This window comes from Meleagris gallopavo, chromosome 15 (genome assembly GCF_905368555.1).
Source record: "Meleagris gallopavo chromosome 15, MGAL_WU_HG_1.1, whole genome shotgun sequence".
Taxonomy (NCBI): domain Eukaryota; kingdom Metazoa; phylum Chordata; class Aves; order Galliformes; family Phasianidae; genus Meleagris; species Meleagris gallopavo.
Genome location: NC_139418.1, coordinates 15,842,015 through 15,857,598, shown reverse-complemented (window position 1 = coordinate 15,857,598; position 15,584 = coordinate 15,842,015). Strand labels below are relative to the sequence as shown.

Below are 15,584 nucleotides of genomic sequence, written 5' to 3'. Positions count from 1 at the left end.
TTTCCTTCAGCACCCACATTTAGCCTGTTGTGAACAACCTGGTACAGCTGGACAGTATGAGCACACACACGGATCTGTTGTACTTGATCACACATTTAATTATCTCAGTGCTGCACAGCGTGAATAATGCAGAAACTTTCCAGTGTCGGATCTTGAGGGAACAGATCATATTAATACTTGGGTTTCTTTGACAAAACTCTGTGTCAGAAGAATACACTCTTCTGAAGAAAGGCAATGAAATTCCCACAGGTGACTGCTCAAAACCAGCCTTGTTGCCTTTAATCTCTCTCATCAATCTCCTGCCTGCCCCAGCCCCTCGCTCCCCCTCCCAGGACCTGCCTCGCTCTCCTTGCTTTCAGTTCCCTTTCATCCTCTGACCAGCACAGCAAGCCCCAGCACTCTACAGGCTGCAATAAAAGCTATGAGGAATCAATAACAGTGTCATGCATCTTTCTGCTATTCCTTCAATGAAGTTCTTGTGGCAGAGACTGTGAAGAGGGTCAAATTCAATAATGAAATAACTACAGGTGACGTGCGTGTCCTCCTGGTGAATTCTCCAATCATATTACCAACAGAGCTGCCAGAGGCAAGCTGAACAAACAAGATGCTTCCAGTTGTCCATGTTATTGAGCTTTAAACCCAGCCCCATACATTGCCTTTGCTTTGTTCCTGGTTTTCCCCCAGACACAGAGCTGCAGCAGAAGGGGGACACGCACTCGGCCATCATTCATCACACCAACATGAAAGTTACAAGGCACCTTGTAATATCAGCAGTGGTTCCAGAGCAAAAGACTCCATGTATCTCTCTAAGGGGTACTCTAAAGTCTGTTTTCTATTTTTTTTGTTTTTTTTTGACTCATTACCTTCCAATAACACCATTTACTGGAAAAGTATTATTTTGTTTACTGTATATTTCTTTTTCCCTTACACATGCACAAGTCAAACATTATTTCACACCGCATGTAATTTTTTTTCTTTTTCAGTTTCCTATTTGTTTTCTCACTCAGTGCATCAATTTCTCAGGCTCACTGAGTAAAAAAGAACAGCTCATTGCATTTGCCTCAGAAAACAACATTTTTCTAATAATATATTTTTGGTTGAAAGATGAATAGACAGAACTTTTATAGTTAATACTCACTGTGTGCCCTTATTACATTATTCTGGAGTTCTGCTCTCAGTGAACATCACCAGTCTTGCACCTGTCTGTACAACTGCCACTGCTCAAGGTTTCAGGGTGACTGATTACAGACATCACAGCAATACCAGTGTCAGCACTTCCCTTAATATTCCCTTTTCTGAGGAAGCACGTTTGAACCCGAGAAATGAAGTCTCATTCTTAAGAAGCATTTTGCAGGCATGTCCCGAAAACGGACGACAACAGGCTGCAGACTTTCACAGCTAGGAAAAGATGGAGAGCAGGACTGGGTACGACCTAAAACACAATGATCAGGCTCCAGGTCTTCCAGTAACTTCCATGTTCCACTCTATTATTAGTGTTACCTGGAAGTGCACCGTGGCTTGGAAGAATGGTCTTTGTGCTGCTCCACCAGGAGCAAATACCCAAAACATGGATCCATAGCAGAACCACCTCTCCTACAGCAGCCATATATGAAGTTCTCAAATCAGGCACCATCCTATACCAAGGGAAGCTCTTACCCTCAGAAGGAAGCAAGCGAGAGTCTCCAAATCCACTTCCAGGGACACCCCAGCTTTGTTAAGGCAACACACACATAGGCTCCTTTCCTGCCCCCCCCCCCAACCTGTGCTGATTTTCATGGTCAGGTTTCCAGACAGAGCCCATCACCAGCTGCACGCACAGCCTGCAGTCACTCCTTTCATTTGGTACAACACATGCAGGAAGGCAGACAACTGGGGGAAAATTAGGGGCTGGATAAAGCTTTTGAGAGTCTTATTATGAGCATCAACATCTTTCCGTAAAACTTGACAGCTGCTGAATATAAATTGAGAGAAAAAGGAAAAAAAAAAGTATTAAAGCTATTTAGTTGTAATGGAGTTTGTGTTAGTGCAGGTGGTTTTTTTACTTCTTGGTGAAGCATAATGCGTGTTTGACTCATGACTACTTCACCTGATTGAAGAGACAGCCCCAGCAATGGGATGAGCAGCATTCCTGTACCACATCTAAATCAGCATCAGCTTCCTGCTGGAAACTGCTGAGATTGCACTGTGGCTTTTCACATTTTTTTCCCCCAAGACATTTCATTTATGTTTTCCTGACTCGATGCCTTCGAGCCTCATACATTACAAGTGCAAGAGCTTGCTGGTTATACCAAAAGTGGGAGCTGGTAGCTAAACAGGGCCATTACAGGGAGAAATACAGCCACACAGCACCCAACGGGCATGCATTACATCTGCGTTGGGATGCAGGAGGATATTTTTATAAGTCAGTTTTAAGCCACTCCTCAGAAAAAGAAATATCTGTTGGAAGGACCCACTCAGCTGCTCCATGTGAGGGAGCTGGTTGTTGGCCTGCACACATCCCGTTTGCATTCTTAATGAATCATGTAATCTCGGTCAATGAGAAAACTGCAGTGTGCAAGTGGGTGCAGCAGAAGAAAGCCATGGGAGGAGCCTGCAGCCACCGGTCAGCTGCTGCACTCTGACTCCTTCCTCTCCATTGCTCCTTCAGCTTTGCAAGGAAAAGGGAAGCCCTGAGGACCACCAGCTGGAGGAGCAGCTGGCCAGTATGGTGCAAGAGAAGCATTTCCCAGCTCAAACTTGCCTCCACCAGCTCTGCCTCACACACAGCCAAAAATCATTTTTTCAGCTGCTCTAAAACCACAAAATACTTGAGCTCCAGATGGCACTGCCCTCACCTGCATGTCCTCCAAGAGAACAGCAAGACCTTTCCTCCTCACCCTACCTGCTGCCCAAACACTGCACCGAGAGAAACATGCTGTGGAAACACATTTCATTGAGATAGCAGCTAAATCTTAAATACATGTTACTGCCCAGCAATGGCAACGGGCTCAGCACTCACAGCTGTGCCAAGCTGGGCTGGCTGCGGGTTAAGGATGTTTTCAGAGGGAATGCTGTATTCAGATCTGCACAGTGCCAGGCAGATGAGCCAGTTTTAATTGGGATGTCACCAAAACAGCCAAAAAATAAATAAATTACGTCCACCAAAATCCTGAGCTATAGATGCTGCTCTAGCAACAACCTGTCCTCAGGTGCAGGACACAGCAGTGCCTGTAAGCCTTAACTCAGTGCTGGCCAACTTGAGTGAGCAGCAGGTGCTCCCTAGGCTTGGAGTCAGCCTGAAACATTGCCACAGCACCACACAAATCAATAATCATTTGCATTCCACTTTCCCCATTCTGTTATTTTTAATTAATCCCCTCCCCATCCCAGAGCCAGGCACCATTTCTGTCTCAGGAACCGCATTACTATTCATCCCTCTTCTCTACAAACTCAAGGTGATAATTTTAAGTTTCTGGAAGATTTTCTCATATTTCCTTGTCACGTTCCAACACTCTCTGTATATTCATTTGTCAATCATTTGTCCATAGTTTCAGCCTTGTTCTGACAGATATTAAAAATATACTGCACCAAGTGGTTGGAAGCATAGGCATCAACATCTTAATCTCCTAAATTAAACAAGAGACATTCATTTTATCCCCATTTACCCTCCAGCAGTTACTTCTCTCCATACTTCTACAAAGAAGGACAGAAGAATTAAAGCCATTTCTAATGCATCGCAAACCTTTTATTCCCCCCACATTTGCTCTTGCTGAGGAAGCAACATGAAATGCATTTACCTGATGAAGAGTTACAGCCTACCAAACAGGTAACACAATAAACTAAAAACCTACTAAAAAGTTTGCTTGGAAGTGAAGACTTCAAATCTCACACACTGTTAAAACTGACTCAGATGGTATCAATACAGAAACGGAACACCAACACTGAAACACTGACATTAACTACTTTGTTTTTATTCTGAGGAGTAGGAAAATCACCAGCTTCGCTGCTTGTGAGTCACAACAGAAAACAATCCAGAAGAGGTGAAAATAGATAAAAATAACTGTCACAAATTAAGGGTTTCTGCAGCAAGTGTTACTTGCTTTAAGTATCATGATCTGAATTTTGTCAATTTACATAGGTGGGGATTTGGACTGGTAGATATTACAACCAGGGAAGGGATGGGCTCAGCCATGTGAGATGAGCCCACCTTTGTGACATCCCTCTGCCATTAGCAGATGACATTAATGCAACCACCACCTAGAAAAGAGGATTACAGCTGTGGGTCCCTGCAGGGCACCTGTCCCAGTGGGGCAGAGCACAGCCCTGCAGCCAGCCTCCCTGAGCTGCATCCCTAGGGAACTCCTGGGCCACGCTGTACCCGAAGGCAGCAGTCTGCACCCATGGTGCAGGAGCAGTATTCGTTCATTCATGCTGGGAGAGCACTTGGAGAGCTGAATCTGAAAGGGTACATATATAATAATAGCACATGTATTCACTGCTTTCCCTTCAGAAGTGTTCTGTATGAGGAATAAAAACAAACACAACTGATAGAAATCAACACAGCATTATTTCTCTTGGAATACAAAGGCCCCTGATGGAAACAAAAGGGTCACATTTAATAGCAGAAAAGGGAAAGCTTGGGATAAAAGGCAGGAATAAGCCACAATCATCACTCATCAACATCAGAGCGCATTGGGCTGAAGCAGCATTACAGGGCTTTTTATTCTTTTAAGATAGTAATGGAATAAAACGTATTTCAGCACAGGGCTTATCTCTGCCCTTAAGCTGATCCACACCAATACAGCACAGGCCTGATCCTACAAGTAGAGGAGAGGAGTACAGACACCCAAGGCTACAGTTACACCTGACCACAGGTTGGCTGTAGGAAGAATCCAAGCAGCTTCCAGCTGAGCCACCAGGTGAGGATGCCCAGCACACAGCACAAAAGGACAGGCACTGCGTTTCAGACTGAAGACTGGGACTAGGCTTTTTCCATCAGTTTATAATTCAGATTCATTCCCTGGTGCCTTAGGAAAAAAAAAAAAACAAAAAACAGAAGTAAAATATTCATTTTCAAACTTAGGAACAAGGGAAGAAACTCCCCAGTCTGCCTTCACTATCACTGCCCCTGGCACAGGCACATGCAGCTCTCAGGCAGCTTAGGAAGTGGATCCAAGGAAAGGAGATCTGCCACAGCCCATTGAGAATACTGTCCAGAAAGGAATAAAGAAATTAGAGGCGCTGTATTGAACTCTACAGTGAGAACAGGCGTACAGAAACAGCTTTTACCAATTTACCTGAAATTACAGCCATCCTTCAAGCTACCTTTTAGTTATGCTGGCAGATAAGCAGCCTTACTATTTTATCCCTCAGAGAGAAAAAAAAAAGTTTGAGAAGCTGCAATAAACTTCAAAAATTACTTTTTTAAAGGGACTAGATATTAACTGCACTTTGGCACAGCTGATAACTTGCAAAAGAAGTGCATAAGCAGCAACAGGACGACTGCAGAGGTCTAGGGATTAGTTCACTAAACAACATTTGCATTAGAGAAAATGCTGCTCCTTGCCCATCCAGCATGGCTCATCCCATTGCACCCATTGCTTACGGCTGCAGCTCTCCTCCTGTACCCACACACTGCTCCACAAGGAGAGATGTTGCTTCAACCCATCAGTAATGGGTGAACATTTCCAGAAGGCAACATCCAGCAGGCACGTTGTGGCCAGGGTAAATAGGATTACTGGCAGCAGTGAAAAGTTCAGTCCTCTGCTCAACAACACACCAGGGATAGCAGCTGCTTTCCAGCCTTGGACTGCAAATATCATCTTGCCAAAGCTTTCTGTGCTAATGGGGCCTATTTTCTCTATAGGGAAGAAAAAGGCAGGGAGAGAATTCAATTTTTATGCTTCCGAGTTTCCTACTGATGCACATGTATTTGACTGCTCCTGTTCCCATTAACACCCAGCATGGGCGGATTTAAACAACTTCAGAGCTGCTACAAGCTGGGATCATCCAAGAGACAGAGCAAATGCTTAAAAAAAAAAAAAAACAAACAAAAAAGTTGTATTTCATGTAAAGATTTTTCTGCACTAAATAATACAGTATAGATTTGACTTAGGAAAAAAAAAAGCCAACCAACAATGTACTTCTCAACAGAAATACTCTTTGGAAGCTGTGGCACAGAGCAGTGCTGCCTGCCTCTGTTTGCACTCACAATTCTCACCAACACCTCCAGGAGCTGCGCTTGCAGAGCAGGGTCCCGCAGGGGTCCTGGAGGCAATGCACTGACTCCAGCACGACAGGGACTACACGGCTGCCTCTGGTTTAGTCAGGTGGAAGAACACACACAGTGCTCGTTCTGGAGGAAAAAAAAGGTCTGAAACGGTCAATGAAAGAAATCCCTCCAGGATCCAGCATGAAATGGAGTGAATGAGCAGCTGGAGAAAGGGAGAAAAGCACATTGTTCTCAGAGTGTGATGGCAGGAGTCATCCTGAGCCAAAACTAAGTTTCCCCAAAGTTCACGTTGGAAGTTGTACTTGTCTCAACAGCACTCATGTACAAGCATGTGAAAAATTGAAAACAAGCTCTATTTGTGTGTAGATGCCCTTCCATCAGGAGCAGGGCTAGGTTTCCCAGGAACAGAGTTTGCTGGGGGAAGAAATAAGACCACTGCTTCCCGATTTGCACCATGAAAACCTCAAGGCATGTCCCAGTCAGGAGCCCGATGCTGCAGCACAGGGGTCCCACTGTGGGATATATCTGCTCCCACTGCAGTCAGAGTGCACACTTGTGCTGCAATTTCAATCTATTTGATACTGAAATGTTACTGCAGGACTAGACAGCATCACACAAGAGGTGCAGATGCATTTAACACAGCCAGCAGCAAATACATACTTATTAAAGGGGAAGATGGGAGAGTGAAAGATTCCTCATTCAATATTTGCACTTAGAGCAAATATTCTGCTTTGACAGAACAAGAAAGGATCTGTTTCCCCCCCCTTCTCGTGTATCCTTCCCAGCACAACTGTTTCACGTGTTCAAACCAAATAACAAACGCCTGACTGTCTTTGCAGACATAAATTGGGAAACAGCAAAGAAAGCTGCTAACACCGAGCTTTGTACTGCGTGGTCCAAAGGGAGTCCACGGCGGGGACAAGGCAGAATGCATTAAATCTCAATTAGATCACAGTACACAACAAAGCACAGAACATTATCATCATATTTGCTCACCCAAGGATTAAGTGGTTTCCTTCGGAGAGGGCTGTGCTTGCAAAGTGTCTTGGGGACCGAGTGGCTCTTTGTGGTGGCGAGCAGCCACTGCGCTGCCTTCTCTTAATGACTTGCACCCAGCAAATGCATCTCATAACACAGCACTGAACGTGCTCCTGTGTGACAGACTGCGGGCTGCAAAGTGATTTAGCTCAGCATTTTGGAAGTGCTTTCTGAGTATTTTTAGCCTATGTAGCACACTGGTGCCTGCCCAGATATGCCAGAAAAAAAAAAAAAATAGTGATGTAGAAAGAAAAACAACAGCAAAATATAGAGAAAATACCGAAAAAAATAAAGCTTTGGTGGCATACTTACATTACTGTAACAGTGTACTGTTTTAGTCATTTTAAAGCATCATGATTTAGGCAACATGATGGCACTAAGGAAGGTGGTTTAGTGATGGGACACAGTAGGTCAGGTTCACAGCTAGACCTGATGGCCCTGAATGCTCAACATCCACAAGTGCTCAAAGTGATGTGTGCAAACAGCTGATTCCCAGCACCACAAACACAACGGCTGGCACACACAGCCAGGCAGCAGCACACAGCCTGGGCTCCCAGGCTCCATCCCAGTGCATATCCTGACACAAGCTCCAGCAGCAGGATTCACTCAGCCACACAGAAGAGCTTTCACCCCAACCCCTCCTCCTCAGAGCCAAAGGCTTGCTTTCCCTCGACTTCAGAGCCCTGGGTTGGGTTCTTAACCTCAGCAATTCTTGCCCCAATACCCAACTTTCCCAATTCCCTTCCCCCACTCATTTCCATAGTTCTAACCTCACCTGCCACCACTCTAAGCACAAGATTTGCCTAAAAATCTTCCAACACTGGACAGTTCAGATGCCACCAGCAGTGACAAACTTCACCTAACCAGCCACCGTGAACTGCTAGCTGTTCTTTGGGAGTGAAGTGCAAAGTGCAAAACTTCTATGCTGTTTGATTAAAGCCAGTGAAATTGATACGTGCAGAGTGGAACTGGCCTCCTCCTGGAGGCCTAATGAACCTTAAAGCCCCATGGCTGCCCCCAGAAGCCTTCCTGCACAACCCCTGGGTGCTCTACAGCTCAGGTGTGAGCATCTCTGCACTAACTGCCCATAGCAACAGCCATGGAAAAAGAAATAGTCATATTTTACAGGGAACCCAAGTGCAACAGGAGGGCAGGTGCTTCCGCTGTGTATGTGTGCCTGGCTTATACAGTTTACAAACACTTGCTGTTGATACATCTTAAAGCACACAATATTCACTAAATGCAGTGGAAATTATCTCAAAAGTGGCAGCACCTTGACTTGCTCGTGCAGCAGCACTGTGATACCTGCACACTGCATTAAAGCCCCTTGGAAGGCTTTACTCTCCCTCCAAGCATCAGAACGAGCAGCTGAAATCACGGCAGGACCAGCAACCTCAGCAGGGTCCCCATTACCTTCTGAGGGCACTTTTTGGACTCGCACCAAAAAGGGAAGGAATCGGGTGCCACACACTGGAGTTAGGATTTGTGAGGTATTAATAAAACTGATTAAGATAATTTTTTGCACTGCAGTGGCAAACAAACTGCTTCAGCTCAGTGTGTTGATAACAGGGCTGCCAGTTATTAAAACTGAATTGAATGGAAAGTCACCAGAGCCCCTCCATCCCCTGTGCCTGGCACAGCCCAGCTCTGAGCATTCAGACACACTGCAGTCCCCTCCAAGTTACATTAAGGGGAAGCGAGCTCCATATTGAGGGGAATTCTGGAAACACAACGCTGCTGCACAACCAGACCATCACCTATCAACATGGGAATTGCTCAGCCAACAAAAGCATGGCTTGCCAAACACCCTGAACCACACACGTACCTCCAAGAAAGCCCATCACAATATTTTCTCTAACAACCTAAGCTATTATTTTGCCCTACAATGAAGATCAAGACTTCTACAATGGAGGGATCTCCTGAAAAAGGACATCACGCTACCTTTCAGAAACACATCTGGAGCAAGTAGCTCACATCTACAAGCCCTGAGGCTTTCTGCCCAGACATAGAAACAAAGCACTCCCCTGCCCCCAAGGAAATAAACACCCTGCCCAAAAATAGCTCGAGTTCCTGATTTCAAAACTCCCTTAATGGTTGGGATTCAAGCTATATGGTCACAGCACAAATTATATTACACATCCCCTGACTGCACACACTGAGATTATGACTGCTCAGTGCACTCAGCATACAGATGCTCACAAGGGAACACTAAAAGCAAATTCTGGCCCTGTCTATCATCCATAATTCAAGAGAAATCAGGGTTAAAAAAAGTGCATGAGCAATTGACATAATTTATATGCTGCGAGTGGGAGAGTTGGCAGTCTCTCGCATCATAAAGTTTAAATAACAGTAGTTTAACACCAGATGTATCCGCAGCTGTCCTGAGCATCGTGCCATTAGCTCCATTACGGCACAGCACTATTCCTCCCCTTGCTCGGTATCCAGCCCTGCCCAACCAACTACTGGTGAAGGCAGATTTCCCCAGGAATCTCAGGAACAACCAGGCAAACACGCACTGCAGCACAAAAAAGCACAAAAAAAACTCACCTTGAAAAGTTTTGTGATGCCATCGATTGTGAAAGGTGCTACCTTTAGAATTAAAGGAGGAGAGACAGGAAGAAGCATCGGCATCTTCAGTGCAGCCAGTCCTGCAGCAGTAGCACCAAGTTGTGGAGATGCAGCTCGGAGCTTTGATCAATATAGTGACATTTACCTTTAGAAGATACACTTTCTTTCTGTTGTAAAATAACCAAAAATATTCTTCTTCCCACTGCCTTTACACGAGGGAATATCAAATTAATTCAGTGTGTGTGCACTGGGGGGTATTAATTGATTATTCAATCTAAACCAGCTTTTAGTCAATAAGTCCTACTGAAGCTTCACTGAAACAAGAGAAACCTGGAACGGCTGCAGCATCCTCCCAGCATCCCCAGGTTCACCCACAGTGTACATTTCCAGGAGAAAATCCAAGCTCTCCAGAGCTGAAGTATGACACAACAGTATTACATTATTGGGCAACGTTGGGATGAGGCACAGGGAATAGGCCACCAAAACTCAAACCTGTACAAATCGCTTCTTCAACTGATTTGTTCTCCACCTCCTCGCTCCCACTGCAATTTGCTATAGAATGACTAACAAGGCAGAATATAACCAATACCATCCACAATTACAAAGTTGAATTTGATGAGTTCCAAACCCAGAAAGCTGAAACCAAAAGCCTGCAGTCCAGCCATGCCTCCTCCTCTAAACCCAAAGTCTTCTTGCAGGAGGCCATGCATTTGCAGAAACCACAAGGCAAATATGAAGACAGAGCACTGATGAACACTGCCATCCTCCTGTTGGTTTTGCAGTACCTTGCACATATCAGGATGCCATCACTGCATTACCAGTCCAAGCACCATCTTTCTGCAGTTAATGCTACAATGCAAGATTGACAGTTTTTTTTTTGCTTCCTTCATCTGTGCTCAGCTGGGAAGTACAGCTAAGCTGTGTTTAAAACAAGAAGTCACCATCAGCACAGAGCATCAACACTAGGTCAAGAAATCCCTTTTCTACCTCCCAAGAGCAGATTCAGCATCTCCACAGCATGAAGATGAGACACATCCCAACTTCTTCATGAAACACAAAACTTGGTGAGCACACAGCAACAAGAAACATAGTGGGGAGGGAGTCTGGGTCATTTTTAGGGTGGTTTTATTTTTCCCCATCTTCTGATTTCTAAGCAGCAAAGCAGGACCAGAACAGGTATGATAGCAAGTGATGCTAACACAGACCTAAGTCTTCCCCTCTTTCTTTTATAGTCTCAATCTCTCTCTCTCTCTCTCTCTCTCTTTTCCCCCTACCGCTCCTGATGTGAGCAGCACCTCTGCTCCTCAGTGTCACTGCTTCCAGGGCCATGGCTCTCCCTCCCAGCTGTGCCAAGCCACATCCCACACTACCTGAAGGAAAAAGCCCCCGACCATCTTCTGGGCTTTTTTCCTTCCTCTAGGTCATGATCCAACATTCTTATCAGAGCATGCAGAGCACATTGTCTAGACAAACTGCTCCTGCAGCAGCACCCAGGAGCACGGCTGCACACGGGATATAAAAGGCACACGTCTGAAATATGGCACAGAGCATCCCTTTTAACACTGCCACGTGAACTGCCAGCATAAAGCACTTCACATGGGATTTACAGCACCCATCTCCCTACCCAGGAGGTGAGGAGAGAAATCCGCAAAGAAGGCAGAACATAATTTAAGTTTATGATTTATATTCTTTCTTCCAGTAGCCAGAGAAGAATTTAAATCAGGCATTTCCAGAACTTCCCTGAACATCCAAATCTCCACATATATCCACAAAACTCAATGAAACCTCAGGATTATGTTATTCCTCAACTCACAAAACACAATATATGGCATCCCTGCTGCCACTTCATACTGACTTAGTGTTACAGTTACTGGCACATCTGGAACTAACAAACATTTTGAGCAAATTAATAAGATGAGTGACTTGCTAAAATCTCTCCCTCTGGGCTAGATACCCTACAGCTTCCTGAATAACGAAAACATGGAGGAAAGAAAACCCCAAGCCTCTTACTCCAACCTAACAACCAAACACAGAACCTCTGCAGCCACCCTTCTGCACCAAAGGACACATCTTCACAGAGTCTTCAAGATATTCTTTAACACATTCTCTCTTGAAGACTTGCCCAGCTCCCCCCAAAAACTACAATCCCCAAAGGAGAAAACAAGAGAAAGGAATCCCTGAGCCACACTGGATCATATGAACCACTGGCCATGCTATAATGCTGCTCTGGGGGGCTCACCTGGGACACCCACCTCTGCCTGCTGCCACACTTCCCACTGCTTTGTTCCCATCCTCTTCTATGCTGACTCTACAACTAACCAGAGCAACAGCAAGGCAGCAAATGGAAGGGGGCTGGGTTTATCAGCAGGACAAAAGGGGCTCCCTGCCCCAAATGAGCACCACCAGCTGCGATGCATTAACAAGGTGACCTTGCTCTGCCTGCCACACACACCTGGGTCCCATCATGTTCAGTCAAGAGATCAACCTCACCAGGTGTAAACAGGTGCCACCTTACATCAGAGCAATGAATTTCCCACTTCAAATGAAGCACAAACCCCACAAAATAGGAAACTTTGGAAGTGTCAAGTTTACAGCTTCTAAATCCAAACCACTTTAAGTACAAAAAGATTCTGCCCATCGTATGCTGTCTGCATAACCTCCCGGTGAAAGCCTGCCCTCCCCAATCCTTGCAGGGACTTCTGCATTTAAAACACCTTCAGCTGCTGAGCACAGAGCTTCAGTGCTGCCCCACATGTTCCCAACAAGGCACAGCCCAGCCCAGCCCAGCTCAGCCCCTGCCCTGGGACATGGGGATGCAGCAGCAGAAAGCAGCAAAGCTCACAAAGGCAAGTAAGGCAAGTTCTGCAGCATGATGAAACGCAGGAGAATCATCCAGATCCAGCCAGAGGGAACGTCACACCCAGTAACTGCAGTTCTAATTACTCAGGATCACGTTTAATACTTCTGCTCATCTTTAGCAGCATTTTGTCCCTGTACAACATTACTAAATTTACTGAGCACAGTCAAGGTGCCACTTTGCACAAGCATGGATGGGAGGTGCACATTTAACAGCAATGCAATAAACTAGACATCCTTTTTTTCCCAGAAGCACAATCAGGGTCCCATCCTGAATCCCCTGCATGTGGTGGGAGCTTTGCTATTAATGTCTGTGAGAACAAGAACTCCTACCTGTATTTATTCCCTCTGGTCTACCACGCTATATTTAAATCCGTTTCCTCAATAGGAAGAAACTTAACCAACCTGGAAAATAACAAATCAATGCTACCTGCATTGTTTTTCATGTCTGACTACACCATTAATGCCGTGTCAGACACCATCAGCATCAAAGGAGGCATCAGCCTTTGCCAGAACTATAGCATTTCCTGAATGAAAAAGATATGAGCAAACCTCTTAAATTCCCAGGACACTTTTCCTGCTGAACTTGCCCAGTTCGCCAACAGTGTGATGCCCTCCATGGCCCTGCCTACTCAGCCTGTTCATACAGTGCTGTGCTGGGAGTTTCTGCCCCAGAAACAAGAACTGTGCCAACCTGCCCTCTGAGAATAGAGACTTCCTTACAGAGCAGCTGGTGAAAGGTCTGGTTTCCCCATCAGTTGAGATGATCCTGAAGGTCCAGCTGGGAGGCTGCTTCCCCTGCTGGAGTATGGGAGTTTGTAAGCATAATATCCAGACAGAACTCAGCACTGTGCTGTCAGACAAAATTCTCATTCTTGTAAGCGCAGCACCCTGACAGCTGCAATATGTCTGCTGTGTGGTTAACAGGTGAGATTGGTTTGCAACAGGACTGAGAAGCAAACTCCAAAAACATACAGGTTTTCACGCAGATCTTTGTTTTCCTTATGCACTTAATTGCATTTTAAGCTGTTCTTAATTCCAAGTGCCATACAGTTGTATGCTGCTTGCTGCAGGGCTCCCCAGGAACCCTAAAAGTCAAAGGCACAGGGCAGTGTCACAGCCAAGGATGCAGACAGCAACCACAGAGCTGGATGAGCAGAAAGGTTTAAGTCAAACTGAATACAGAACAGGAGAAAACATAAATAGCTGTAGATAAAAAGAGTTAAGTATGGAAGGACTCCAAAACCAGCACTTGTGGTTAGCAAACATTATCCTGCTGAAATTCAGAGAAGTCTTTTCATGTACAACATTATTTCATATCTCCTCCCCCCAAAATTTGGAAGGACTGTGGTAGAATAAGAGGGGAAAAAAAATCCTTGTCCCTCTTTTCAAGAGGGAACTTAAATATATTCCACTATGCAAAGTTGGCACAGCTAAGAACACCCAGCAAACATTGCACACTGTTCACAAAGAGTACTTAACATCGTATAAGACAATAAAAAGGCAGTAGAGATTTGCAGACCATTGCAGACCAAGGCTGCCTGTCATACTTAGATTAAAATACAAACCCATGTAATGTATTCTCCCTGTTAGCTCTGCTAAAGCACTAACCGGTGCGTACTGCAATCGACTTTGGAGAGAGAAAGGGCCATGTCTTTAAATACAAAAGAAATGCATTTGCTCAAGGACAGGAGAGCTCACAGCTCCTCCTTGCACATTGAGGGTCTTAAAGCAGCAGCTATTTAACATGTCTCAAGGACCAATCAAGAATGCAATAAATTCTTTAAAGAAACCTAAAGGGCCTCCAAGAACCCAGGAATAAATAACAAGTTCACACAGCTTTATTTGCTGTCCTCCCACCTGCACAGTCCCCACTCACTGTGCCACCTGGGCTGGGTGCTATGGGGAATACCCAACAGCAGGGCCTTGTCCAGGTAGGAAGGTGCCAACCAGATCTCTGGGCTCTGCTCTCATCCACACACCCATGGAGCCCCAGAAGATGCAGCCGAAGCACCCAGCCACGTGCCTTCCCACATGGAAATGCACACTGTTTGACTTGGACCGCAGCCGTGCTGGCAGCAACATCTGCATCAGCACAGCCTCACTCACTGCCAGTGCCCTGCTATGCCAGGCAGCCAGGAACACGGCTCAGACCTGGTATGTTTTAATCAATTCCTTCTCCAAAGCTCTGCAGCACAGTCGCATGACGGTCAGTTTACAGAATATCAAAGCTCTGCCTCTGCGCTGGATTGCTGCGGACTGAGAGCAGCCATTTTAGCAATTAACTTATTTTTGGTAGCACTGTTTACTTCTGCAAATTTGAGTAATGCTGTTTCTCCCATCAGATACCTTCTTTTTAGACAGAAAAAAATAGCTTGAGTGCATTAAAGCATTTTTCATCTCTGTTCTTCACATGCAGTACTGAACTTTAAAATATTCAAAGTTTAACCAATTGATTTTGCTTCCGGCAAATCTCAGTTGCAGGCAGCTCTGCAGTGAGTGCAGCCTCTCACTCTGAAATAACTACTTCTTACCTAACCCGATCTATTCACAGAAGAATGAACAAACAGCCATTAATACAGATCTAAAGTTAAGAAGACAGAGCAGTCAGTGCAGAGAAGGGGAGCGAGAGTACAGAGTGAGAAACTTTAGTGATGGAGCGTCCCAACATCTGCTGCCTTTGCTGAGCAGTATGGCAGGAACAAGAAGGATGCAGGGCAGCAGGACTGAGGATGCAAGGTGTGGGTGCCCTCCTCTTTCTCTTACCCGTGGCATTTCTTGTTTGTTCAAGGATTTCATATTAGGTTCATCTTTGGAAAATCATGAAGGAATTTATCACTGTACTCCTTCAAAATGCCATGTAAATATTAGCTGCCCTTCCAAGCTTAATCGCTGTGCAGTAGGCATTATC

At 45.3% G+C, this 15,584-nt stretch overlaps 1 protein-coding gene across 4 annotated transcripts in view; it reads right to left on the bottom strand.

Annotated features, from left to right (window-relative positions):
* The window catches only part of FSTL4 (follistatin like 4), a 187,198-nt gene that overhangs the window by 131,705 nt on the left and 39,909 nt on the right, over window positions 1-15,584 (bottom strand). Inside the window, exon 1 of one of the 4 annotated variants that reach the window (XM_085236444.1) lies at window positions 7,208-7,367. The exons of the other annotated variants lie outside the window; for them this stretch is intronic. The gene's annotated coding sequence lies outside the window, so the exon portion shown is untranslated. Of the gene's footprint in view, window positions 1-7,207; window positions 7,368-15,584 lie in introns of those variants that run through there. 4 annotated transcript variants of the gene reach the window in all.